At 73.3% G+C, this 25268-nt stretch overlaps 23 non-coding genes across 23 annotated transcripts; 9 read left to right on the plus strand and 14 right to left on the minus strand.

The window, feature by feature from the left end:
* Positions 1 to 50: 50 nt before the first annotated feature.
* On the minus strand, positions 51 to 122 carry TRNAG-UCC (transfer RNA glycine (anticodon UCC)). The gene has a single exon. It is a non-coding gene; the product is annotated as a tRNA-Gly (tRNA).
* Positions 123 to 925: 803 nt separating this feature from the next.
* Positions 926 to 997, minus strand: TRNAD-GUC (transfer RNA aspartic acid (anticodon GUC)). Its single transcript has one exon. It is a non-coding gene; the product is annotated as a tRNA-Asp (tRNA).
* A 614-nt stretch (positions 998 to 1611) lies between these two features.
* TRNAL-CAG (transfer RNA leucine (anticodon CAG)) lies at positions 1612 to 1694 on the plus strand. Its single transcript has one exon. It is a non-coding gene; the product is annotated as a tRNA-Leu (tRNA).
* Positions 1695 to 3166: 1472 nt separating this feature from the next.
* TRNAG-GCC (transfer RNA glycine (anticodon GCC)) lies at positions 3167 to 3237 on the plus strand. The gene has a single exon. It is a non-coding gene; the product is annotated as a tRNA-Gly (tRNA).
* Positions 3238 to 5540: 2303 nt separating this feature from the next.
* TRNAE-CUC (transfer RNA glutamic acid (anticodon CUC)) lies at positions 5541 to 5612 on the minus strand. Its single transcript has one exon. It is a non-coding gene; the product is annotated as a tRNA-Glu (tRNA).
* A 309-nt stretch (positions 5613 to 5921) lies between these two features.
* On the minus strand, positions 5922 to 5993 carry TRNAG-UCC (transfer RNA glycine (anticodon UCC)). Its single transcript has one exon. It is a non-coding gene; the product is annotated as a tRNA-Gly (tRNA).
* A 788-nt stretch (positions 5994 to 6781) lies between these two features.
* On the minus strand, positions 6782 to 6853 carry TRNAD-GUC (transfer RNA aspartic acid (anticodon GUC)). The gene has a single exon. It is a non-coding gene; the product is annotated as a tRNA-Asp (tRNA).
* Positions 6854 to 7473: 620 nt separating this feature from the next.
* On the plus strand, positions 7474 to 7556 carry TRNAL-CAG (transfer RNA leucine (anticodon CAG)). Its single transcript has one exon. It is a non-coding gene; the product is annotated as a tRNA-Leu (tRNA).
* A 1478-nt stretch (positions 7557 to 9034) lies between these two features.
* Positions 9035 to 9105, plus strand: TRNAG-GCC (transfer RNA glycine (anticodon GCC)). The gene has a single exon. It is a non-coding gene; the product is annotated as a tRNA-Gly (tRNA).
* Positions 9106 to 11411: 2306 nt separating this feature from the next.
* Positions 11412 to 11483, minus strand: TRNAE-CUC (transfer RNA glutamic acid (anticodon CUC)). The gene has a single exon. It is a non-coding gene; the product is annotated as a tRNA-Glu (tRNA).
* A 309-nt stretch (positions 11484 to 11792) lies between these two features.
* TRNAG-UCC (transfer RNA glycine (anticodon UCC)) lies at positions 11793 to 11864 on the minus strand. Its single transcript has one exon. It is a non-coding gene; the product is annotated as a tRNA-Gly (tRNA).
* Positions 11865 to 12667: 803 nt separating this feature from the next.
* On the minus strand, positions 12668 to 12739 carry TRNAD-GUC (transfer RNA aspartic acid (anticodon GUC)). The gene has a single exon. It is a non-coding gene; the product is annotated as a tRNA-Asp (tRNA).
* Positions 12740 to 13359: 620 nt separating this feature from the next.
* TRNAL-CAG (transfer RNA leucine (anticodon CAG)) lies at positions 13360 to 13442 on the plus strand. The gene has a single exon. It is a non-coding gene; the product is annotated as a tRNA-Leu (tRNA).
* Positions 13443 to 14922: 1480 nt separating this feature from the next.
* On the plus strand, positions 14923 to 14993 carry TRNAG-GCC (transfer RNA glycine (anticodon GCC)). The gene has a single exon. It is a non-coding gene; the product is annotated as a tRNA-Gly (tRNA).
* Positions 14994 to 17296: 2303 nt separating this feature from the next.
* Positions 17297 to 17368, minus strand: TRNAE-CUC (transfer RNA glutamic acid (anticodon CUC)). The gene has a single exon. It is a non-coding gene; the product is annotated as a tRNA-Glu (tRNA).
* A 309-nt stretch (positions 17369 to 17677) lies between these two features.
* On the minus strand, positions 17678 to 17749 carry TRNAG-UCC (transfer RNA glycine (anticodon UCC)). Its single transcript has one exon. It is a non-coding gene; the product is annotated as a tRNA-Gly (tRNA).
* Positions 17750 to 18552: 803 nt separating this feature from the next.
* TRNAD-GUC (transfer RNA aspartic acid (anticodon GUC)) lies at positions 18553 to 18624 on the minus strand. The gene has a single exon. It is a non-coding gene; the product is annotated as a tRNA-Asp (tRNA).
* Positions 18625 to 19244: 620 nt separating this feature from the next.
* TRNAL-CAG (transfer RNA leucine (anticodon CAG)) lies at positions 19245 to 19327 on the plus strand. Its single transcript has one exon. It is a non-coding gene; the product is annotated as a tRNA-Leu (tRNA).
* Positions 19328 to 20805: 1478 nt separating this feature from the next.
* On the plus strand, positions 20806 to 20876 carry TRNAG-GCC (transfer RNA glycine (anticodon GCC)). Its single transcript has one exon. It is a non-coding gene; the product is annotated as a tRNA-Gly (tRNA).
* A 2304-nt stretch (positions 20877 to 23180) lies between these two features.
* TRNAE-CUC (transfer RNA glutamic acid (anticodon CUC)) lies at positions 23181 to 23252 on the minus strand. The gene has a single exon. It is a non-coding gene; the product is annotated as a tRNA-Glu (tRNA).
* A 309-nt stretch (positions 23253 to 23561) lies between these two features.
* TRNAG-UCC (transfer RNA glycine (anticodon UCC)) lies at positions 23562 to 23633 on the minus strand. Its single transcript has one exon. It is a non-coding gene; the product is annotated as a tRNA-Gly (tRNA).
* Positions 23634 to 24421: 788 nt separating this feature from the next.
* On the minus strand, positions 24422 to 24493 carry TRNAD-GUC (transfer RNA aspartic acid (anticodon GUC)). The gene has a single exon. It is a non-coding gene; the product is annotated as a tRNA-Asp (tRNA).
* A 620-nt stretch (positions 24494 to 25113) lies between these two features.
* Positions 25114 to 25196, plus strand: TRNAL-CAG (transfer RNA leucine (anticodon CAG)). Its single transcript has one exon. It is a non-coding gene; the product is annotated as a tRNA-Leu (tRNA).
* Positions 25197 to 25268: the final 72 nt, after the last annotated feature.

A 25268-nucleotide genomic window follows, 5' to 3' on the forward strand; every position in this document is an offset into this window, starting at 1 on the left:
CGGCGGGCCTGGCCAGGAGGGCCCCGGAGGGGCGCAAAAGGTCGGCCGGCTGCGTTGGCCGGGAATCGAACCCGGGTCAACTGCTTGGAAGGCAGCTATGCTCACCACTATACCACCAACGCTGCACGGCCCGGGCCGGCCCGACGCGGCCGGCCCAGGGTGCGCTCCGGCGCCTTCTCGCCTTGGCGCCCTCTCGCCGCCGCCGCCGCTGCCGCCGCCCGGCGCAAACCCTGCCCCGACGTCCCGGCCGGCCGCAGCTCTGCCCGGCCACCACGGGGCTCCGGCCACCACGGGCTCCGGCCACCCGGAGCCCCAGCCTCGCCCCTCCCACTCCGCTGCGCCGGCCGGTCGCCGGGCACGCCCGCCCGCCCACCTGCCCGCCCTGCGCCCGGCGCCCGGCGCCCGACGCCCACCGCCGCCCGCCTCTGGAGGGCGCTCTGGCCATCTGGCCGCTCTCGGGCCCTCGGAGGTCGGCTGGGGAGCCCCGCCACGCCCCCGGCCCGGCGTCTTCCGCGTCCTCCGCGGCCCGCAGCTAGCGGCCCGGCCCCGCGCGGGAAGGAGCAGAGGGGGCGGCCGCCAGGCCACACACACCACCTCCCGCATCCACACGGGACCGGACCCATCTGCCTCCCACCCGACCCACACCCACGGCGGATGGGCGGCTGCGCGGCTGCGCGGCTGGGCGGCACGTCGCCAAGGAGCTCGCTGTGGCTGCCGCGGGGACCGCACGAGGCCCCGGCTGCGCGGTGGCGACCCAGCGTCCGGCCTCGAGCCACGCAAAGGGCTGGGGCCGGTGGACGGTGGGCAGGCCGGGCACGCGCCGCCGGCCGGACGACGGACGGCCGAGAAGAAGCGCCCCTGCCCCTCCCTCGGGAGCAAGAGGTGGGACCCGGAGCTGCGCAGGCCACCAAAAAGGGCGTCTTGCCTCCCCGTCGGGGAATCGAACCCCGGTCTCCCGCGTGACAGGCGGGGATACTCACCACTATACTAACGAGGACGGCGGCGGCCGGCCACCCGGGCGCCCGCCCGACCCCTCTCCGGCTGCCTCCCCACGCCTGCCCCTGCCTGCCCTCGACGCCCTGCCCTGCACGGGCGCCCGGCCCGGGCCACGCCCCACCCGACCCCACCCCCGCTTCGGCCCCCTCTCCCGCACGGCAGCCCCCGGCCCCGACTCGACTCGGAGTCCACCCGCACCCGGGCCCACACACGGACCCGGACGGCGCTCAGTACTCCCAACGAGCGCTGCCTCTCTCTCGTCTGCCAGGCGGGCATCGCGCCGGGAGAAAAGGCCCCAGACGGCAAGCGGGGCTGCGAGGGCCAGGGCGAGGGCGAGGGCGAGGAAGGCGGGGTGGGGAGCAGGGCAAGGGGCGCCGACGCTGGACGGGGCCTGCAGGGAGCTGGGGGTGGGGGTGCGACAGCGACGGGAGCCGCGCTGGCGGCGGCGGCGGCGGCGGCGGCGGCGAGGCGGCTGGCGGTGCTCCTCCGGGGCCGCCGCGCGTGTCTCGCCCCTTGCGCACCCACACAGCCGCCAGCCAGGCGCCACGACGGCCAAGGACACCAGCGTTAGCGCCGCGTCCCAGCCAGGCCAGCGGCGACGCGCCCACACCCGCCGTCAGGATGGCCGAGCGGTCTAAGGCGCTGCGTTCAGGTCGCAGTCTCCCCTGGAGGCGTGGGTTCGAATCCCACTCCTGACACGCCCACCTTTTGGCCCGCCCCACACAGCAGCCACGCCACCCGGGCCTGGACCACACCCTCTCGCCGCCGCGGCCCGCCTCGCACCCGAGCACACGCTGCCCAGGACCGAGCTCCAGCCCCTCCACCCTCGCCGCCTCGGGCTCGGAGCGCGCGCGCGCGTGCGCGCACACACGCACTCCCCGGCGACTCGAGCGCCTTTCCCACACCCGCGGGCTTCGCTGACTTCGCACCTGCTGCTTTCTGGAGGCTCTTTGGTCCTCCTTCTCGCCTATTCCCGCCCCTGCCCTCGTCACCCCGGCACTCGCGGACCAGCCCAGGCTGCAAAGCTCCCCGCGCTTCCCGCTCCCACTCGTGGCCGCTGGACAGCGCCTGGCTCTTTCTTACGGCCAGCCGTCCGCTTCCGCCGCCACCGGGAACACGCACCCACCCCACCGTCACCCCGTGCTTTTCCCCCCCGGCCCTAGTCCATTCTCTCCACACCCTCCCGAGGCGGCCCACACGATCCTCCACCTGGGGGCCTTCCCCTGGCCACACCTACCTGCCTGCCTGCCTGCCTGCCTCCCGGGAGCCATACAGCCCGGCCGTCTGCTGGCCAGCCGGCGGCGTGGACCCCTCCCTTCTGTGGGCCTGGCTCACGAGTCCAAGCCGGGAAGGTGGCTGCAGGGAGCAGGGAGCGGAAGCCCTAGACCCCCCCAGGCCATCCAGCCGGGCGCCACAGCGCATCTCCTGGCTCGGGGAGGCCGCCGGCCGGCCACTCCGCCCCAGCGTTCCTCCCGGATCCAAGATCGCCCTCCTGGCTCCCAACCTGTCAAGGCACCGAGCCGGACCCCTAGGGAGAGCCGCCGGCCAACGCGCTCAGGCCTTTGCTCTCTTGGCCCCAGACGCACTCAGAGGCGCACGCCGCGCTACCTGGCCTCTAACTCCGACAGACGCCGGCGCGAGCGCGAACACACACACACACACACACACACACACAGCCCACCCATCCCCGCCCCCGGCCCCACGGCTCCACACACGAGAGGTCCGTTCCCCACCCCGTCCGCCGGGACACACACTGCACGCGCGAGAAAACCATCCGCCAAACGGACTTTGGCTCGGGGCTGGGAGTAGCTGAAGGCAAGGTCCCTCGCCTGCCTGCACCTGCCACAGATGGCTCCGGCTGTTTGGGGTTCGGGCGCTGGCCAGGCTGGGTCCGGCTCCTGGCTGCCTCTGGCGACACGGGCAGGCTGTGGCGGCGGCCCTGGACGAGGGACAAAGCACAGGATGAGCCCAGTCCGCCTCCTTGCCTTCCTCTGCCCGGAGGCCCGCGCCGCGCCCCAGGGGCTGGCTCTCCGCGTGCCTGGAGCCTGTCTTGCAGACCGCCCGCCTCCTGCTCCCACGGGGTAGACGCTCACGCTCACTACTGGTGGGGACCGGCAACGGAGGCGGCCGGCGCCGCTGGGGAAGCCCTCTGTGGACCACGTCCGTGGGTGCATGGGTGGTTCAGTGGTAGAATTCTCGCCTGCCACGCGGGAGGCCCGGGTTCGATTCCCGGCCCATGCAACGCGCCATCCCCTTTTGGCCCCGCAGCGCCAACTGCGCGCTACGCTTCTTCTCTCCCTGCGAAGCTTCCTCTCTCCCAGCTTCAGAGCACCTGGCCAAAGCCACCTCTGCTCCTCTCTGGGGGCCCGCCCACGCCCCATCCCGTCCCCGCCCCTGCCGCACATTCCCTTCCTCCTCCCTGGCTCGCTCGCCCTGGGGACAAGGGACAAAACTCTGCCCGGGAGCCAAGGGCCCATCCGCGCCCGCCCACACACCTGCTTTGCCCTTCTTCTCTTTAACCACGCTCGCCTCGCTCGAGTCTCCCGATTCACTGCAAGGAACGCATCCACGCACCAACTCGCCGCTGCCACCCACACGCTCCTCCCCTTCCCTCGGCACCGCCTCGCGCCCCCGCCCCTGCCACCAGCCCCCAACCCCCCCCCCCCGCGCGCGCGCGCACACACACACACACACACACACACACACACACAGGCTCTGGCTCACTCTATCCACACTCCAGAAATCCTCCCCTTTTGCAACACCGGCAGAAACCAAGCTGCCACGCCTAGGGTCGCTATACATCCCATTGTCCGGGAGGGTCGCCCACAGACTCCAGGTGGCACCGACACCCGCACCCGCAGGACCCCAGCGTGCCTAACGTCAGGGTCGCGCAGGCCCTTGATTCTCTGCGTCCCGATTCGCCGCCGCCGCTACCGTGCCAACGCGGCTTCCTCTTCCACCGCTAGAGCCGCCCACGGCACCAAAGGCCACCGCCGTCCTCCATCCCTCTCCCACCCCGACCTCCACCCCTCCACACACACCCACACCCACACCCACACGCACACACACGCAAAAGCAAGGACTCCGAGGAAACTTCCGGCGGGCACGGGAAGCACCCGGAGACCCACGGCCGCCGCGGCTCCTCCGCACCGGTGCAGGGGGGTCGTCCGGTTGAAGCCAGTGTGCCCCAGCAGGTGTGCGCGGCGCACCGGCTGACCGCTTGGCCTCGAGAGGGGACACCTCTGATCACAGAGCAAATCCCTGGCGGACAAGGGTGTCCAAGATGGGGCGGGAAGGAGACTGAGGTGTGCGATGGACCGTGGGAGGCATCCACAGAAGAGGACGGATACAGGGGTGGACAGAGGGACTGACGGCGCCTATCATGGCGAGGCACGGGGCGAGGCGGGATGGGAAACTGTGAAAAGCGCAACTGTAGAAAGTGTGCGTGAGTGGGGGGGGGGTGGAGGACGCCGCTCATCGGGGGTGGGGGGTGGGGCGCGGAGGTGTTGAAAGGGACCTCTGGGTAACACGCTGGCCCCTTTGCCAAAGGATGCCCGGGACCAACGTGTCCCGCAATTGGAATGACAAGTTGGCGACAAGTGCGCCCAGTCCCCCGGGGTGCCTGCACCGCCACCCACCTGCCTGGCTGCTGGGGTTTCTTCCCCCGCGGCTCCCACGACACCTCCCCGCTGTGTCACCTCCAGTGCCCGGGGGGGACCGGGCCGGGCCCGGATGCCTCTTCCCTCCTCCACCTCCCGGGCCCGGCGGTCGGACTGTGCGCTCCCATCGGGCCCGAGACCACCGTGCCCATGGGGTCTGCTCTCCGGCGCCGGGGAGAGACGCAGCCAGCCAGGTCGTGGCGCTCCCGCCCCGCGTAGCGCAGGGAAGCCGCCCGAGAGGTCGCAGGCCCGAGGGGGGCGAGGGAGGCAAGGCCCGGGGGGCTCGGCCAGGTGACGGGACTCAGGGCTGCGCGTGGCTCACCTGCCCCCCGCGCCCAGCACCGCCACCGCGGGCACCTCGGGAGGGAGGACGGGATGGCTCGTCAGCCTGGCCAGCTAGGAGCGCCACCGGCGGGGGCGGTGGGGGTCCGAGCACACTCGGGGGGCCGGGGCCTCTGCGCACACTGGTGGTCCCGGCGGGGGACAGAGGTCGCCCCGGCCACTCGCGTCTCGGGCTGTGGAAGCGAAGGAGGAGGCGAGCGCGTGCGCGGGGGGGCGAAGGGGAGAGGCGATGCCAGGGCCTCCAGAGGGCCAGCCAGGCCAAAAGGCTCGGACGGGCCGAGGTGGCAGGGCGAGGCTTGGGCTGCCCGTGGGGGCGTGGCAGGTGGCCTTGTGTGCACACCGCCGCGGCCGCCGCCGTCGTCGTCGTCGTCGTCGTCGTCGTGGCGGCGGCGGGGCCAACGACAAGCTAGCCACCTGTGGCCTGGCGTGCCGGCGTGGGCTAAAAGGGGGTGGTGCGCGGGTGCACTGGGGACCGGACGGTGGGTGGCTCGGCCTGGCAGGCCGGGAGGGGAGGCCCCGGAGGGCCAGAGGAAGAAGAAAGGCTTCCCTGACCGGGAATCGAACCCGGGCCGCGGCGGTGAGAGCGCCGAATCCTAACCACTAGACCACCAGGGAGCGACAGGCTGTGCGCCTGGCCTGCACCCCCCTGGACCCAGCGCCTCCATTCCACCCACGCGGCTCCGCTTGGGCCCCGAGGCCCCTGCCTCTGCACGTCCAGCCGCCCGCGGGCCCCACGCAGTCCACCCGGCCCGCTGGCAGCACCCGCAAAACGCTGCGCGCCGGACGCCCTCGCACCCGCACGCCGGCCGCCTCGGGCCACGTGCCCAGCGCCCAGCGCCCAGCGGCCGGCACGCCGTCCCCCACTGCCAGCGCCCGGCGGGCCTGGCCAGGAGGGCCCCGGAGGGGCGCAAAAGGTCGGCCGGCTGCGTTGGCCGGGAATCGAACCCGGGTCAACTGCTTGGAAGGCAGCTATGCTCACCACTATACCACCAACGCTGCACGGCCCGGGCCGGCCCGACGCGGCCGGCCCAGGGTGCGCTCCGGCGCCTTCTCGCCTTGGCGCCCTCTCGCCGCCGCCGCCGCCCGGCGCAAACCCTGCCCCGACGTCCCGGCCGGCCGCAGCTCTGCCCGGCCACCACGGGGCTCCGGCCACCACGGGCTCCGGCCACCCGGAGCCCCAGCCTCGCCCCTCCCACTCCGCTGCGCCGGCCGGTCGCCGGGCACGCCCGCCCGCCCACCTGCCCGCCCTGCGCCCGGCGCCCGGCGCCCACCGCCGCCCGCCTCTGGAGGGCGCTCTGGCCATCTGGCCGCTCTCGGGCCCTCGGAGGTCGGCTGGGGAGCCCCGCCACGCCCCCGGCCCGGCGTCTTCCGCGTCCTCCGCGGCCCGCAGCTAGCGGCCCGGCCCCGCGCGGGAAGGAGCAGAGGGGGCGGCCGCCAGGCCACACACACCACCTCCCGCATCCACACGGGACCGGACCCATCTGCCTCCCACCCGACCCACACCCACGGCGGATGGGCGGCTGCGCGGCTGCGCGGCTGGGCGGCACGTCGCCAAGGAGCTCGCTGTGGCTGCCGCGGGGACCGCACGAGGCCCCGGCTGCGCGGTGGCGACCCAGCGTCCGGCCTCGAGCCACGCAAAGGGCTGGGGCCGGTGGACGGTGGGCAGGCCGGGCACGCGCCGCCGGCCGGACGACGGACGGCCGAGAAGAAGCGCCCCTGCCCCTCCCTCGGGAGCAAGAGGTGGGACGCGGAGCTGCGCAGGCCACCAAAAAGGGCCGTCTTGCCTCCCCGTCGGGGAATCGAACCCCGGTCTCCCGCGTGACAGGCGGGGATACTCACCACTATACTAACGAGGACGGCGGCGGCCGGCCACCCGGGCGCCCGCCCGACCCCTCTCCGGCTGCCTCCCCACGCCTGCCCCTGCCTGCCCTCGACGCCCTGCCCTGCACGGGCGCCCGGCCCGGGCCACGCCCCACCCGACCCCACCCCCGCTTCGGCCCCCTCTCCCGCACGGCAGCCCCCGGCCCCGACTCGACTCGGAGTCCACCCGCACCCGGGCCCACACACGGACCCGGACGGCGCTCAGTACTCCCAACGAGCGCTGCCTCTCTCTCGTCTGCCAGGCGGGCATCGCGCCGGGAGAAAAGGCCCCAGACGGCAAGCGGGGCTGCGAGGGCCAGGGCGAGGGCGAGGGCGAGGGCGAGGAAGGCGGGGTGGGGAGCAGGGCAAGGGGCGCCGACGCTGGACGGGGCCTGCAGGGAGCTGGGGGTGGGGGTGCGACAGCGACGGGAGCCGCGCTGGCGGCGGCGGCGGCGGCGGCGGCGGCGAGGCGGCTGGCGGTGCTCCTCCGGGGCCGCCGCGCGTGTCTCGCCCCTTGCGCACCCACACAGCCGCCAGCCAGGCGCCACGACGGCCAAGGACACCAGCGTTAGCGCCGCGTCCCAGCCAGGCCAGCGGCGACGCGCCCACACCCGCCGTCAGGATGGCCGAGCGGTCTAAGGCGCTGCGTTCAGGTCGCAGTCTCCCCTGGAGGCGTGGGTTCGAATCCCACTCCTGACACGCCCACCTTTTGGCCCGCCCCACACAGCAGCCACGCCACCCGGGCCTGGACCACACCCTCTCGCCGCCGCGGCCCGCCTCGCACCCGAGCACACGCTGCCCAGGACCGAGCTCCAGCCCCTCCACCCTCGCCGCCTCGGGCTCGGAGCGCGCGCGCGCGTGCGCGCACACACGCACTCCCCGGCGACTCGAGCGCCTTTCCCACACCCGCGGGCTTCGCTGACTTCGCACCTGCTGCTTTCTGGAGGCTCTTTGGTCCTCCTTCTCGCCTATTCCCGCCCCTGCCCTCGTCACCCCGGCACTCGCGGACCAGCCCAGGCTGCAAAGCTCCCCGCGCTTCCCGCTCCCACTCGTGGCCGCTGGACAGCGCCTGGCTCTTTCTTACGGCCAGCCGTCCGCTTCCGCCGCCACCGGGAACACGCACCCACCCCACCGTCACCCCGTGCTTTTCCCCCCCGGCCCTAGTCCATTCTCTCCACACCCTCCCGAGGCGGCCCACACGATCCTCCACCTGGGGGCCTTCCCCTGGCCACACCTACCTGCCTGCCTGCCTGCCTGCCTCCCGGGAGCCATACAGCCCGGCCGTCTGCTGGCCAGCCGGCAGCGTGGACCCCTCCCTTCTGTGGGCCTGGCTCACGAGTCCAAGCCGGGAAGGTGGCTGCAGGGAGCAGGGAGCGGAAGCCCTAGACCCCCCCAGGCCATCCAGCCGGGCGCCACAGCGCATCTCCTGGCTCGGGGAGGCCGCCGGCCGGCCACTCCGCCCCAGCGTTCCTCCCGGATCCAAGATCGCCCTCCTGGCTCCCAACCTGTCAAGGCACCGAGCCGGACCCCTAGGGAGAGCCGCCGGCCAACGCGCTCAGGCCTTTGCTCTCTTGGCCCCAGACGCACTCAGAGGCGCACGCCGCGCTACCTGGCCTCTAACTCCGACAGACGCCGGCGCGAGCGCGAACACACACACACACACACACACACACACACACACAGCCCACCCATCCCCGCCCCCGGCCCCACGGCTCCACACACGAGAGGTCCGTTCCCCACCCCGTCCGCCGGGACACACACTGCACGCGCGAGAAAACCATCCGCCAAACGGACTTTGGCTCGGGGCTGGGAGTAGCTGAAGGCAAGGTCCCTCGCCTGCCTGCACCTGCCACAGATGGCTCCGGCTGTTTGGGGTTCGGGCGCTGGCCAGGCTGGGTCCGGCTCCTGGCTGCCTCTGGCGACACGGGCAGGCTGTGGCGGCGGCCCTGGACGAGGGACAAAGCACAGGATGAGCCCAGTCCGCCTCCTTGCCTTCCTCTGCCCGGAGGCCCGCGCCGCGCCCCAGGGGCTGGCTCTCCGCGTGCCTGGAGCCTGTCTTGCAGACCGCCCGCCTCCTGCTCCCACGGGGTAGACGCTCACGCTCACTACTGGTGGGGACCGGCAACGGAGGCGGCCGGCGCCGCTGGGGAAGCCCTCTGTGGACCACGTCCGTGGGTGCATGGGTGGTTCAGTGGTAGAATTCTCGCCTGCCACGCGGGAGGCCCGGGTTCGATTCCCGGCCCATGCAACGCGCCATCCCCTTTTGGCCCCGCAGCGCCAACTGCGCGCTACGCTTCTTCTCTCCCTGCGAAGCTTCCTCTCTCCCAGCTTCAGAGCACCTGGCCAAAGCCACCTCTGCTCCTCTCTGGGGGCCCGCCCACGCCCCATCCCGTCCCCGCCCCTGCCGCACATTCCCTTCCTCCTCCCTGGCTCGCTCGCCCTGGGGACAAGGGACAAAACTCCGCCCGGGAGCCAAGGGCCCATCCGCGCCCGCCCACACACCTGCTTTGCCCTTCTTCTCTTTAACCACGCTCGCCTCGCTCGAGTCTCCCGATTCACTGCAAGGAACGCATCCACGCACCAACTCGCCGCTGCCACCCACACGCTCCTCCCCTTCCCTCGGCACCGCCTCGCGCCCCCGCCCCTGCCACCAGCCCCCAACCCCCCCCCCCCGCGCGCGCGCGCACACACACACACACACACACACACACACACACAGGCTCTGGCTCACTCTATCCACACTCCAGAAATCCTCCCCTTTTGCAACACCGGCAGAAACCAAGCTGCCACGCCTAGGGTCGCTATACATCCCATTGTCCGGGAGGGTCGCCCACAGACTCCAGGTGGCACCGACACCCGCACCCGCAGGACCCCAGCGTGCCTAACGTCAGGGTCGCGCAGGCCCTTGATTCTCTGCGTCCCGATTCGCCGCCGCCGCTACCGTGCCAACGCGGCTTCCTCTTCCACCGCTAGAGCCGCCCACGGCACCAAAGGCCACCGCCGTCCTCCATCCCTCTCCCACCCCGACCTCCACCCCTCCACACACACCCACACCCACACCCACACGCACACACACGCAAAAGCAAGGACTCCGAGGAAACTTCCGGCGGGCACGGGAAGCACCCGGAGACCCACGGCCGCCGCGGCTCCTCCGCACCGGTGCAGGGGGGTCGTCCGGTTGAAGCCAGTGTGCCCCAGCAGGTGTGCGCGGCGCACCGGCTGACCGCTTGGCCTCGAGAGGGGACACCTCTGATCACAGAGCAAATCCCTGGCGGACAAGGGTGTCCAAGATGGGGCGGGAAGGAGACTGAGGTGTGCGATGGACCGTGGGAGGCATCCACAGAAGAGGACGGATACAGGGGTGGACAGAGGGACTGACGGCGCCTATCATGGCGAGGCACGGGGCGAGGCGGGATGGGAAACTGTGAAAAGCGCAACTGTAGAAAGTGTGCGTGAGTGGGGGGGGGGTGGAGGACGCCGCTCATCGGGGGTGGGGGGTGGGGCGCGGAGGTGTTGAAAGGGACCTCTGGGTAACACGCTGGCCCCTTTGCCAAAGGATGCCCGGGACCAACGTGTCCCGCAATTGGAATGACAAGTTGGCGACAAGTGCGCCCAGTCCCCCGGGGTGCCTGCACCGCCACCCACCTGCCTGGCTGCTGGGGTTTCTTCCCCCGCGGCTCCCACGACACCTCCCCGCTGTGTCACCTCCAGTGCCCGGGGGGGACCGGGCCGGGCCCGGATGCCTCTTCCCTCCTCCACCTCCCGGGCCCGGCGGTCGGACTGTGCGCTCCCATCGGGCCCGAGACCACCGTGCCCATGGGGTCTGCTCTCCGGCGCCGGGGAGAGACGCAGCCAGCCAGGTCGTGGCGCTCCCGCCCCGCGTAGCGCAGGGAAGCCGCCCGAGAGGTCGCAGGCCCGAGGGGGGCGAGGGAGGCAAGGCCCGGGGGGCTCGGCCAGGTGACGGGACTCAGGGCTGCGCGTGGCTCACCTGCCCCCCGCGCCCAGCACCGCCACCGCGGGCACCTCGGGAGGGAGGACGGGATGGCTCGTCAGCCTGGCCAGCTAGGAGCGCCACCGGCGGGGGCGGTGGGGGTCCGAGCACACTCGGGGGGCCGGGGCCTCTGCGCACACTGGTGGTCCCGGCGGGGGACAGAGGTCACCCCGGCCACTCGCGTCTCGGGCTGTGGAAGCGAAGGAGGAGGCGAGCGCGTGCGCGGGGGGGCGAAGGGGAGAGGCGATGCCAGGGCCTCCAGAGGGCCAGCCAGGCCAAAAGGCTCGGACGGGCCGAGGTGGCAGGGCGAGGCTTGGGCTGCCCGTGGGGGCGTGGCAGGTGGCCTTGTGTGCACACCGCCGCGGCCGCCGCCGTCGTCGTCGTCGTCGTCGTCGTCGTCGTGGCGGCGGCGGGGCCAACGACAAGCTAGCCACCTGTGGCCTGGCGTGCCGGCGTGGGCTAAAAGGGGGTGGTGCGCGGGTGCACTGGGGACCGGACGGTGGGTGGCTCGGCCTGGCAGGCCGGGAGGGGAGGCCCCGGAGGGCCAGAGGAAGAAGAAAGGCTTCCCTGACCGGGAATCGAACCCGGGCCGCGGCGGTGAGAGCGCCGAATCCTAACCACTAGACCACCAGGGAGCGACAGGCTGTGCGCCTGGCCTGCACCCCCCTGGACCCAGCGCCTCCATTCCACCCACGCGGCTCCGCTTGGGCCCCGAGGCCCCTGCCTCTGCACGTCCAGCCGCCCGCGGGCCCCACGCAGTCCACCCGGCCCGCTGGCAGCACCCGCAAAACGCTGCGCGCCGGACGCCCTCGCACCCGCACGCCGGCCGCCTCGGGCCACGTGCCCAGCGCCCAGCGCCCAGCGGCCGGCACGCCGTCCCCCACTGCCAGCGCCCGGCGGGCCTGGCCAGGAGGGCCCCGGAGGGGCGCAAAAGGTCGGCCGGCTGCGTTGGCCGGGAATCGAACCCGGGTCAACTGCTTGGAAGGCAGCTATGCTCACCACTATACCACCAACGCTGCACGGCCCGGGCCGGCCCGACGCGGCCGGCCCAGGGTGCGCTCCGGCGCCTTCTCGCCTTGGCGCCCTCTCGCCGCCGCCGCCGCCGCCGCCGCCCGGCGCAAACCCTGCCCCGACGTCCCGGCCGGCCGCAGCTCTGCCCGGCCACCACGGGGCTCCGGCCACCACGGGCTCCGGCCACCCGGAGCCCCAGCCTCGCCCCTCCCACTCCGCTGCGCCGGCCGGTCGCCGGGCACGCCCGCCCGCCCACCTGCCCGCCCTGCGCCCGGCGCCCGGCGCCCGACGCCCACCGCCGCCCGCCTCTGGAGGGCGCTCTGGCCATCTGGCCGCTCTCGGGCCCTCGGAGGTCGGCTGGGGAGCCCCGCCACGCCCCCGGCCCGGCGTCTTCCGCGTCCTCCGCGGCCCGCAGCTAGCGGCCCGGCCCCGCGCGGGAAGGAGCAGAGGGGGCGGCCGCCAGGCCACACACACCACCTCCCGCATCCACACGGGACCGGACCCATCTGCCTCCCACCCGACCCACACCCACGGCGGATGGGCGGCTGCGCGGCTGCGCGGCTGGGCGGCACGTCGCCAAGGAGCTCGCTGTGGCTGCCGCGGGGACCGCACGAGGCCCCGGCTGCGCGGTGGCGACCCAGCGTCCGGCCTCGAGCCACGCAAAGGGCTGGGGCCGGTGGACGGTGGGCAGGCCGGGCACGCGCCGCCGGCCGGACGACGGACGGCCGAGAAGAAGCGCCCCTGCCCCTCCCTCGGGAGCAAGAGGTGGGACGCGGAGCTGCGCAGGCCACCAAAAAGGGCGTCTTGCCTCCCCGTCGGGGAATCGAACCCCGGTCTCCCGCGTGACAGGCGGGGATACTCACCACTATACTAACGAGGACGGCGGCGGCCGGCCACCCGGGCGCCCGCCCGACCCCTCTCCGGCTGCCTCCCCACGCCTGCCCCTGCCTGCCCTCGACGCCCTGCCCTGCACGGGCGCCCGGCCCGGGCCACGCCCCACCCGACCCCACCCCCGCTTCGGCCCCCTCTCCCGCACGGCAGCCCCCGGCCCCGACTCGACTCGGAGTCCACCCGCACCCGGGCCCACACACGGACCCGGACGGCGCTCAGTACTCCCAACGAGCGCTGCCTCTCTCTCGTCTGCCAGGCGGGCATCGCGCCGGGAGAAAAGGCCCCAGACGGCAAGCGGGGCTGCGAGGGCCAGGGCGAGGGCGAGGGCGAGGGCGAGGAAGGCGGGGTGGGGAGCAGGGCAAGGGGCGCCGACGCTGGACGGGGCCTGCAGGGAGCTGGGGGTGGGGGTGCGACAGCGACGGGAGCCGCGCTGGCGGCGGCGGCGGCGGCGGCGGCGGCGAGGCGGCTGGCGGTGCTCCTCCGGGGCCGCCGCGCGTGTCTCGCCCCTTGCGCACCCACACAGCCGCCAGCCAGGCGCCACGACGGCCAAGGACACCAGCGTTAGCGCCGCGTCCCAGCCAGGCCAGCGGCGACGCGCCCACACCCGCCGTCAGGATGGCCGAGCGGTCTAAGGCGCTGCGTTCAGGTCGCAGTCTCCCCTGGAGGCGTGGGTTCGAATCCCACTCCTGACACGCCCACCTTTTGGCCCGCCCCACACAGCAGCCACGCCACCCGGGCCTGGACCACACCCTCTCGCCGCCGCGGCCCGCCTCGCACCCGAGCACACGCTGCCCAGGACCGAGCTCCAGCCCCTCCACCCTCGCCGCCTCGGGCTCGGAGCGCGCGCGCGCGTGCGCGCACACACGCACTCCCCGGCGACTCGAGCGCCTTTCCCACACCCGCGGGCTTCGCTGACTTCGCACCTGCTGCTTTCTGGAGGCTCTTTGGTCCTCCTTCTCGCCTATTCCCGCCCCTGCCCTCGTCACCCCGGCACTCGCGGACCAGCCCAGGCTGCAAAGCTCCCCGCGCTTCCCGCTCCCACTCGTGGCCGCTGGACAGCGCCTGGCTCTTTCTTACGGCCAGCCGTCCGCTTCCGCCGCCACCGGGAACACGCACCCACCCCACCGTCACCCCGTGCTTTTCCCCCCCGGCCCTAGTCCATTCTCTCCACACCCTCCCGAGGCGGCCCACACGATCCTCCACCTGGGGGCCTTCCCCTGGCCACACCTACCTGCCTGCCTGCCTGCCTGCCTGCCTCCCGGGAGCCATACAGCCCGGCCGTCTGCTGGCCAGCCGGCGGCGTGGACCCCTCCCTTCTGTGGGCCTGGCTCACGAGTCCAAGCCGGGAAGGTGGCTGCAGGGAGCAGGGAGCGGAAGCCCTAGACCCCCCCAGGCCATCCAGCCGGGCGCCACAGCGCATCTCCTGGCTCGGGGAGGCCGCCGGCCGGCCACTCCGCCCCAGCGTTCCTCCCGGATCCAAGATCGCCCTCCTGGCTCCCAACCTGTCAAGGCACCGAGCCGGACCCCTAGGGAGAGCCGCCGGCCAACGCGCTCAGGCCTTTGCTCTCTTGGCCCCAGACGCACTCAGAGGCGCACGCCGCGCTACCTGGCCTCTAACTCCGACAGACGCCGGCGCGAGCGCGAACACACACACACACACACACACACACACACACAGCCCACCCATCCCCGCCCCCGGCCCCACGGCTCCACACACGAGAGGTCCGTTCCCCACCCCGTCCGCCGGGACACACACTGCACGCGCGAGAAAACCATCCGCCAAACGGACTTTGGCTCGGGGCTGGGAGTAGCTGAAGGCAAGGTCCCTCGCCTGCCTGCACCTGCCACAGATGGCTCCGGCTGTTTGGGGTTCGGGCGCTGGCCAGGCTGGGTCCGGCTCCTGGCTGCCTCTGGCGACACGGGCAGGCTGTGGCGGCGGCCCTGGACGAGGGACAAAGCACAGGATGAGCCCAGTCCGCCTCCTTGCCTTCCTCTGCCCGGAGGCCCGCGCCGCGCCCCAGGGGCTGGCTCTCCGCGTGCCTGGAGCCTGTCTTGCAGACCGCCCGCCTCCTGCTCCCACGGGGTAGACGCTCACGCTCACTACTGGTGGGGACCGGCAACGGAGGCGGCCGGCGCCGCTGGGGAAGCCCTCTGTGGACCACGTCCGTGGGTGCATGGGTGGTTCAGTGGTAGAATTCTCGCCTGCCACGCGGGAGGCCCGGGTTCGATTCCCGGCCCATGCAACGCGCCATCCCCTTTTGGCCCCGCAGCGCCAACTGCGCGCTACGCTTCTTCTCTCCCTGCGAAGCTTCCTCTCTCCCAGCTTCAGAGCACCTGGCCAAAGCCACCTCTGCTCCTCTCTGGGGGCCCGCCCACGCCCCATCCCGTCCCCGCCCCTGCCGCACATTCCCTTCCTCCTCCCTGGCTCGCTCGCCCTGGGGACAAGGGACAAAACTCCGCCCGGGAGCCAAGGGCCCATCCGCGCCCGCCCACACACCTGCTTTGCCCTTCTTCTCTTTAACCACGCTCGCCTCGCTCGAGTCTCCCGATTCACTGCAAGGAACGCATCCACGCACCAACTCGCCGCTGCCACCCACACGCTCCTCCCCTTCCCTCGGCACCGCCTCGCGCCCCCGCCCCTGCCACCAGCCCCCAACCCCCCCCCCCCGCGCGCGCGCGCACACACACACACACACACACACACACACACACAGGCTCTGGCTCACTCTATCCACACTCCAGAAATCCTCCCCTTTTGCAACACCGGCAGAAACCAAGCTGCCACGCCTAGGGTCGCTATACATCCCATTGTCCGGGAGGGTCGCCCACAGACTCCAGGTGGCACCGACACCCGCACCCGCAGGACCCCAGCGTGCCTAACGTCAGGGTCGCGCAGGCCCTTGATTCTCTGCGTCCCGATTCGCCGCCGCCGCTACCGTGCCAACGCGGCTTCCTCTTCCACCGCTAGAGCCGCCCACGGCACCAAAGGCCACCGCCGTCCTCCATCCCTCTCCCACCCCGACCTCCACCCCTCCACACACACCCACACCCACACCCACACGCACACACACGCAAAAGCAAGGACTCCGAGGAAACTTCCGGCGGGCACGGGAAGCACCCGGAGACCCACGGCCGCCGCGGCTCCTCCGCACCGGTGCAGGGGGGTCGTCCGGTTGAAGCCAGTGTGCCCCAGCAGGTGTGCGCGGCGCACCGGCTGACCGCTTGGCCTCGAGAGGGGACACCTCTGATCACAGAGCAAATCCCTGGCGGACAAGGGTGTCCAAGATGGGGCGGGAAGGAGACTGAGGTGTGCGATGGACCGTGGGAGGCATCCACAGAAGAGGACGGATACAGGGGTGGACAGAGGGACTGACGGCGCCTATCATGGCGAGGCACGGGGCGAGGCGGGATGGGAAACTGTGAAAAGCGCAACTGTAGAAAGTGTGCGTGAGTGGGGGGGGGGTGGAGGACGCCGCTCATCGGGGGTGGGGGGTGGGGCGCGGAGGTGTTGAAAGGGACCTCTGGGTAACACGCTGGCCCCTTTGCCAAAGGATGCCCGGGACCAACGTGTCCCGCAATTGGAATGACAAGTTGGCGACAAGTGCGCCCAGTCCCCCGGGGTGCCTGCACCGCCACCCACCTGCCTGGCTGCTGGGGTTTCTTCCCCCGCGGCTCCCACGACACCTCCCCGCTGTGTCACCTCCAGTGCCCGGGGGGGACCGGGCCGGGCCCGGATGCCTCTTCCCTCCTCCACCTCCCGGGCCCGGCGGTCGGACTGTGCGCTCCCATCGGGCCCGAGACCACCGTGCCCATGGGGTCTGCTCTCCGGCGCCGGGGAGAGACGCAGCCAGCCAGGTCGTGGCGCTCCCGCCCCGCGTAGCGCAGGGAAGCCGCCCGAGAGGTCGCAGGCCCGAGGGGGGCGAGGGAGGCAAGGCCCGGGGGGCTCGGCCAGGTGACGGGACTCAGGGCTGCGCGTGGCTCACCTGCCCCCCGCGCCCAGCACCGCCACCGCGGGCACCTCGGGAGGGAGGACGGGATGGCTCGTCAGCCTGGCCAGCTAGGAGCGCCACCGGCGGGGGCGGTGGGGGTCCGAGCACACTCGGGGGGCCGGGGCCTCTGCGCACACTGGTGGTCCCGGCGGGGGACAGAGGTCGCCCCGGCCACTCGCGTCTCGGGCTGTGGAAGCGAAGGAGGAGGCGAGCGCGTGCGCGGGGGGGCGAAGGGGAGAGGCGATGCCAGGGCCTCCAGAGGGCCAGCCAGGCCAAAAGGCTCGGACGGGCCGAGGTGGCAGGGCGAGGCTTGGGCTGCCCGTGGGGGCGTGGCAGGTGGCCTTGTGTGCACACCGCCGCGGCCGCCGCCGTCGTCGTCGTCGTCGTCGTCGTCGTGGCGGCGGCGGGGCCAACGACAAGCTAGCCACCTGTGGCCTGGCGTGCCGGCGTGGGCTAAAAGGGGGTGGTGCGCGGGTGCACTGGGGACCGGACGGTGGGTGGCTCGGCCTGGCAGGCCGGGAGGGGAGGCCCCGGAGGGCCAGAGGAAGAAGAAAGGCTTCCCTGACCGGGAATCGAACCCGGGCCGCGGCGGTGAGAGCGCCGAATCCTAACCACTAGACCACCAGGGAGCGACAGGCTGTGCGCCTGGCCTGCACCCCCCTGGACCCAGCGCCTCCATTCCACCCACGCGGCTCCGCTTGGGCCCCGAGGCCCCTGCCTCTGCACGTCCAGCCGCCCGCGGGCCCCACGCAGTCCACCCGGCCCGCTGGCAGCACCCGCAAAACGCTGCGCGCCGGACGCCCTCGCACCCGCACGCCGGCCGCCTCGGGCCACGTGCCCAGCGCCCAGCGCCCAGCGGCCGGCACGCCGTCCCCCACTGCCAGCGCCCGGCGGGCCTGGCCAGGAGGGCCCCGGAGGGGCGCAAAAGGTCGGCCGGCTGCGTTGGCCGGGAATCGAACCCGGGTCAACTGCTTGGAAGGCAGCTATGCTCACCACTATACCACCAACGCTGCACGGCCCGGGCCGGCCCGACGCGGCCGGCCCAGGGTGCGCTCCGGCGCCTTCTCGCCTTGGCGCCCTCTCGCCGCCGCCGCCGCTGCCGCCGCCCGGCGCAAACCCTGCCCCGACGTCCCGGCCGGCCGCAGCTCTGCCCGGCCACCACGGGGCTCCGGCCACCACGGGCTCCGGCCACCCGGAGCCCCAGCCTCGCCCCTCCCACTCCGCTGCGCCGGCCGGTCGCCGGGCACGCCCGCCCGCCCACCTGCCCGCCCTGCGCCCGGCGCCCGGCGCCCGACGCCCACCGCCGCCCGCCTCTGGAGGGCGCTCTGGCCATCTGGCCGCTCTCGGGCCCTCGGAGGTCGGCTGGGGAGCCCCGCCACGCCCCCGGCCCGGCGTCTTCCGCGTCCTCCGCGGCCCGCAGCTAGCGGCCCGGCCCCGCGCGGGAAGGAGCAGAGGGGGCGGCCGCCAGGCCACACACACCACCTCCCGCATCCACACGGGACCGGACCCATCTGCCTCCCACCCGACCCACACCCACGGCGGATGGGCGGCTGCGCGGCTGCGCGGCTGGGCGGCACGTCGCCAAGGAGCTCGCTGTGGCTGCCGCGGGGACCGCACGAGGCCCCGGCTGCGCGGTGGCGACCCAGCGTCCGGCCTCGAGCCACGCAAAGGGCTGGGGCCGGTGGACGGTGGGCAGGCCGGGCACGCGCCGCCGGCCGGACGACGGACGGCCGAGAAGAAGCGCCCCTGCCCCTCCCTCGGGAGCAAGAGGTGGGACCCGGAGCTGCGCAGGCCACCAAAAAGGGCGTCTTGCCTCCCCGTCGGGGAATCGAACCCCGGTCTCCCGCGTGACAGGCGGGGATACTCACCACTATACTAACGAGGACGGCGGCGGCCGGCCACCCGGGCGCCCGCCCGACCCCTCTCCGGCTGCCTCCCCACGCCTGCCCCTGCCTGCCCTCGACGCCCTGCCCTGCACGGGCGCCCGGCCCGGGCCACGCCCCACCCGACCCCACCCCCGCTTCGGCCCCCTCTCCCGCACGGCAGCCCCCGGCCCCGACTCGACTCGGAGTCCACCCGCACCCGGGCCCACACACGGACCCGGACGGCGCTCAGTACTCCCAACGAGCGCTGCCTCTCTCTCGTCTGCCAGGCGGGCATCGCGCCGGGAGAAAAGGCCCCAGACGGCAAGCGGGGCTGCGAGGGCCAGGGCGAGGGCGAGGGCGAGGGCGAGGAAGGCGGGGTGGGGAGCAGGGCAAGGGGCGCCGACGCTGGACGGGGCCTGCAGGGAGCTGGGGGTGGGGGTGCGACAGCGACGGGAGCCGCGCTGGCGGCGGCGGCGGCGGCGGCGGCGGCGAGGCGGCTGGCGGTGCTCCTCCGGGGCCGCCGCGCGTGTCTCGCCCCTTGCGCACCCACACAGCCGCCAGCCAGGCGCCACGACGGCCAAGGACACCAGCGTTAGCGCCGCGTCCCAGCCAGGCCAGCGGCGACGCGCCCACACCCGCCGTCAGGATGGCCGAGCGGTCTAAGGCGCTGCGTTCAGGTCGCAGTCTCCCCTGGAGGCGTGGGTTCGAATCCCACTCCTGACACGCCCACCTTTTGGCCCGCCCCACACAGCAGCCACGCCACCCGGGCCTGGACCACACCCTCTCGCCGCCGCGGCCCGCCTCGCACCCGAGCACACGCTGCCCAGGACCGAGCTCCAGCCCCTCCACCCTCGCCGCCTCGGGCTCGGAGCGCGCGCGCGCGTGCGCGCACACACGCACTCCCCGGCGACTCGAGCGCCTTTCCCACACCCGCGGGCTTCGCTGACTTCGCACCTGCTGCTTTCTGGAGGCTCTTTGGTCCTCCTTCTCGCCTATTCCCGCCCCTGCCCTCGTCACCCCGGCACTCGCGGACCAGCCCAGGCTGCAAAGCTCCCCGCGCTTCCCGCTCCCACTCGTGGCCGCTGGACAGCGCCTGGCTCTTTCTTACGGCCAGCCGTCCGCTTCCGCCGCCACCGGGAACACGCACCCACCCCACCGTCACCCCGTGCTTTTCCCCCCCGGCCCTAGTCCATTCTCTCCACACCCTCCCGAGGCGGCCCACACGATCCTCCACCTGGGGGCCTTCCCCTGGCCACACCTACCTGCCTGCCTGCCTGCCTGCCTCCCGGGAGCCATACAGCCCGGCCGTCTGCTGGCCAGCCGGCGGCGTGGACCCCTCCCTTCTGTGGGCCTGGCTCACGAGTCCAAGCCGGGAAGGTGGCTGCAGGGAGCAGGGAGCGGAAGCCCTAGACCCCCCCAGGCCATCCAGCCGGGCGCCACAGCGCATCTCCTGGCTCGGGGAGGCCGCCGGCCGGCCACTCCGCCCCAGCGTTCCTCCCGGATCCAAGATCGCCCTCCTGGCTCCCAACCTGTCAAGGCACCGAGCCGGACCCCTAGGGAGAGCCGCCGGCCAACGCGCTCAGGCCTTTGCTCTCTTGGCCCCAGACGCACTCAGAGGCGCACGCCGCGCTACCTGGCCTCTAACTCCGACAGACGCCGGCGCGAGCGCGAACACACACACACACACACACACACACACACACACAGCCCACCCATCCCCGCCCCCGGCCCCACGGCTCCACACACGAGAGGTCCGTTCCCCACCCCGTCCGCCGGGACACACACTGCACGCGCGAGAAAACCATCCGCCAAACGGACTTTGGCTCGGGGCTGGGAGTAGCTGAAGGCAAGGTCCCTCGCCTGCCTGCACCTGCCACAGATGGCTCCGGCTGTTTGGGGTTCGGGCGCTGGCCAGGCTGGGTCCGGCTCCTGGCTGCCTCTGGCGACACGGGCAGGCTGTGGCGGCGGCCCTGGACGAGGGACAAAGCACAGGATGAGCCCAGTCCGCCTCCTTGCCTTCCTCTGCCCGGAGGCCCGCGCCGCGCCCCAGGGGCTGGCTCTCCGCGTGCCTGGAGCCTGTCTTGCAGACCGCCCGCCTCCTGCTCCCACGGGGTAGACGCTCACGCTCACTACTGGTGGGGACCGGCAACGGAGGCGGCCGGCGCCGCTGGGGAAGCCCTCTGTGGACCACGTCCGTGGGTGCATGGGTGGTTCAGTGGTAGAATTCTCGCCTGCCACGCGGGAGGCCCGGGTTCGATTCCCGGCCCATGCAACGCGCCATCCCCTTTTGGCCCCGCAGCGCCAACTGCGCGCTACGCTTCTTCTCTCCCTGCGAAGCTTCCTCTCTCCCAGCTTCAGAGCACCTGGCCAAAGCCACCTCTGCTCCTCTCTGGGGGCCCGCCCACGCCCCATCCCGTCCCCGCCCCTGCCGCACATTCCCTTCCTCCTCCCTGGCTCGCTCGCCCTGGGGACAAGGGACAAAACTCCGCCCGGGAGCCAAGGGCCCATCCGCGCCCGCCCACACACCTGCTTTGCCCTTCTTCTCTTTAACCACGCTCGCCTCGCTCGAGTCTCCCGATTCACTGCAAGGAACGCATCCACGCACCAACTCGCCGCTGCCACCCACACGCTCCTCCCCTTCCCTCGGCACCGCCTCGCGCCCCCGCCCCTGCCACCAGCCCCCAACCCCCCCCCCCCGCGCGCGCGCGCACACACACACACACACACACACACACACACACAGGCTCTGGCTCACTCTATCCACACTCCAGAAATCCTCCCCTTTTGCAACACCGGCAGAAACCAAGCTGCCACGCCTAGGGTCGCTATACATCCCATTGTCCGGGAGGGTCGCCCACAGACTCCAGGTGGCACCGACACCCGCACCCGCAGGACCCCAGCGTGCCTAACGTCAGGGTCGCGCAGGCCCTTGATTCTCTGCGTCCCGATTCGCCGCCGCCGCTACCGTGCCAACGCGGCTTCCTCTTCCACCGCTAGAGCCGCCCACGGCACCAAAGGCCACCGCCGTCCTCCATCCCTCTCCCACCCCGACCTCCACCCCTCCACACACACCCACACCCACACCCACACGCACACACACGCAAAAGCAAGGACTCCGAGGAAACTTCCGGCGGGCACGGGAAGCACCCGGAGACCCACGGCCGCCGCGGCTCCTCCGCACCGGTGCAGGGGGGTCGTCCGGTTGAAGCCAGTGTGCCCCAGCAGGTGTGCGCGGCGCACCGGCTGACCGCTTGGCCTCGAGAGGGGACACCTCTGATCACAGAGCAAATCCCTGGCGGACAAGGGTGTCCAAGATGGGGCGGGAAGGAGACTGAGGTGTGCGATGGACCGTGGGAGGCATCCACAGAAGAGGACGGATACAGGGGTGGACAGAGGGACTGACGGCGCCTATCATGGCGAGGCACGGGGCGAGGCGGGATGGGAAACTGTGAAAAGCGCAACTGTAGAAAGTGTGCGTGAGTGGGGGGGGGGGTGGAGGACGCCGCTCATCGGGGGTGGGGGGTGGGGCGCGGAGGTGTTGAAAGGGACCTCTGGGTAACACGCTGGCCCCTTTGCCAAAGGATGCCCGGGACCAACGTGTCCCGCAATTGGAATGACAAGTTGGCGACAAGTGCGCCCAGTCCCCCGGGGTGCCTGCACCGCCACCCACCTGCCTGGCTGCTGGGGTTTCTTCCCCCGCGGCTCCCACGACACCTCCCCGCTGTGTCACCTCCAGTGCCCGGGGGGGACCGGGCCGGGCCCGGATGCCTCTTCCCTCCTCCACCTCCCGGGCCCGGCGGTCGGACTGTGCGCTCCCATCGGGCCCGAGACCACCGTGCCCATGGGGTCTGCTCTCCGGCGCCGGGGAGAGACGCAGCCAGCCAGGTCGTGGCGCTCCCGCCCCGCGTAGCGCAGGGAAGCCGCCCGAGAGGTCGCAGGCCCGAGGGGGGCGAGGGAGGCAAGGCCCGGGGGGCTCGGCCAGGTGACGGGACTCAGGGCTGCGCGTGGCTCACCTGCCCCCCGCGCCCAGCACCGCCACCGCGGGCACCTCGGGAGGGAGGACGGGATGGCTCGTCAGCCTGGCCAGCTAGGAGCGCCACCGGCGGGGGCGGTGGGGGTCCGAGCACACTCGGGGGGCCGGGGCCTCTGCGCACACTGGTGGTCCCGGCGGGGGACAGAGGTCGCCCCGGCCACTCGCGTCTCGGGCTGTGGAAGCGAAGGAGGAGGCGAGCGCGTGCGCGGGGGGGCGAAGGGGAGAGGCGATGCCAGGGCCTCCAGAGGGCCAGCCAGGCCAAAAGGCTCGGACGGGCCGAGGTGGCAGGGCGAGGCTTGGGCTGCCCGTGGGGGCGTGGCAGGTGGCCTTGTGTGCACACCGCCGCGGCCGCCGCCGTCGTCGTCGTCGTCGTCGTCGTCGTGGCGGCGGCGGGGCCAACGACAAGCTAGCCACCTGTGGCCTGGCGTGCCGGCGTGGGCTAAAAGGGGGTGGTGCGCGGGTGCACTGGGGACCGGACGGTGGGTGGCTCGGCCTGGCAGGCCGGGAGGGGAGGCCCCGGAGGGCCAGAGGAAGAAGAAAGGCTTCCCTGACCGGGAATCGAACCCGGGCCGCGGCGGTGAGAGCGCCGAATCCTAACCACTAGACCACCAGGGAGCGACAGGCTGTGCGCCTGGCCTGCACCCCCCTGGACCCAGCGCCTCCATTCCACCCACGCGGCTCCGCTTGGGCCCCGAGGCCCCTGCCTCTGCACGTCCAGCCGCCCGCGGGCCCCACGCAGTCCACCCGGCCCGCTGGCAGCACCCGCAAAACGCTGCGCGCCGGACGCCCTCGCACCCGCACGCCGGCCGCCTCGGGCCACGTGCCCAGCGCCCAGCGCCCAGCGGCCGGCACGCCGTCCCCCACTGCCAGCGCCCGGCGGGCCTGGCCAGGAGGGCCCCGGAGGGGCGCAAAAGGTCGGCCGGCTGCGTTGGCCGGGAATCGAACCCGGGTCAACTGCTTGGAAGGCAGCTATGCTCACCACTATACCACCAACGCTGCACGGCCCGGGCCGGCCCGACGCGGCCGGCCCAGGGTGCGCTCCGGCGCCTTCTCGCCTTGGCGCCCTCTCGCCGCCGCCGCCGCCCGGCGCAAACCCTGCCCCGACGTCCCGGCCGGCCGCAGCTCTGCCCGGCCACCACGGGGCTCCGGCCACCACGGGCTCCGGCCACCCGGAGCCCCAGCCTCGCCCCTCCCACTCCGCTGCGCCGGCCGGTCGCCGGGCACGCCCGCCCGCCCACCTGCCCGCCCTGCGCCCGGCGCCCGGCGCCCACCGCCGCCCGCCTCTGGAGGGCGCTCTGGCCATCTGGCCGCTCTCGGGCCCTCGGAGGTCGGCTGGGGAGCCCCGCCACGCCCCCGGCCCGGCGTCTTCCGCGTCCTCCGCGGCCCGCAGCTAGCGGCCCGGCCCCGCGCGGGAAGGAGCAGAGGGGGCGGCCGCCAGGCCACACACACCACCTCCCGCATCCACACGGGACCGGACCCATCTGCCTCCCACCCGACCCACACCCACGGCGGATGGGCGGCTGCGCGGCTGCGCGGCTGGGCGGCACGTCGCCAAGGAGCTCGCTGTGGCTGCCGCGGGGACCGCACGAGGCCCCGGCTGCGCGGTGGCGACCCAGCGTCCGGCCTCGAGCCACGCAAAGGGCTGGGGCCGGTGGACGGTGGGCAGGCCGGGCACGCGCCGCCGGCCGGACGACGGACGGCCGAGAAGAAGCGCCCCTGCCCCTCCCTCGGGAGCAAGAGGTGGGACGCGGAGCTGCGCAGGCCACCAAAAAGGGCCGTCTTGCCTCCCCGTCGGGGAATCGAACCCCGGTCTCCCGCGTGACAGGCGGGGATACTCACCACTATACTAACGAGGACGGCGGCGGCCGGCCACCCGGGCGCCCGCCCGACCCCTCTCCGGCTGCCTCCCCACGCCTGCCCCTGCCTGCCCTCGACGCCCTGCCCTGCACGGGCGCCCGGCCCGGGCCACGCCCCACCCGACCCCACCCCCGCTTCGGCCCCCTCTCCCGCACGGCAGCCCCCGGCCCCGACTCGACTCGGAGTCCACCCGCACCCGGGCCCACACACGGACCCGGACGGCGCTCAGTACTCCCAACGAGCGCTGCCTCTCTCTCGTCTGCCAGGCGGGCATCGCGCCGGGAGAAAAGGCCCCAGACGGCAAGCGGGGCTGCGAGGGCCAGGGCGAGGGCGAGGGCGAGGGCGAGGAAGGCGGGGTGGGGAGCAGGGCAAGGGGCGCCGACGCTGGACGGGGCCTGCAGGGAGCTGGGGGTGGGGGTGCGACAGCGACGGGAGCCGCGCTGGCGGCGGCGGCGGCGGCGGCGGCGGCGAGGCGGCTGGCGGTGCTCCTCCGGGGCCGCCGCGCGTGTCTCGCCCCTTGCGCACCCACACAGCCGCCAGCCAGGCGCCACGACGGCCAAGGACACCAGCGTTAGCGCCGCGTCCCAGCCAGGCCAGCGGCGACGCGCCCACACCCGCCGTCAGGATGGCCGAGCGGTCTAAGGCGCTGCGTTCAGGTCGCAGTCTCCCCTGGAGGCGTGGGTTCGAATCCCACTCCTGACACGCCCACCTTTTGGCCCGCCCCACACAGCAGCCACGCCACCCGGGCCTGGACCACACCCTCTCGCCGCCGCG

The sequence above is a fragment of the Neofelis nebulosa genome, chromosome 15 (genome assembly GCF_028018385.1).
Source record: "Neofelis nebulosa isolate mNeoNeb1 chromosome 15, mNeoNeb1.pri, whole genome shotgun sequence".
In the NCBI taxonomy this organism is placed as follows: Eukaryota; Metazoa; Chordata; class Mammalia; order Carnivora; family Felidae; genus Neofelis; species Neofelis nebulosa.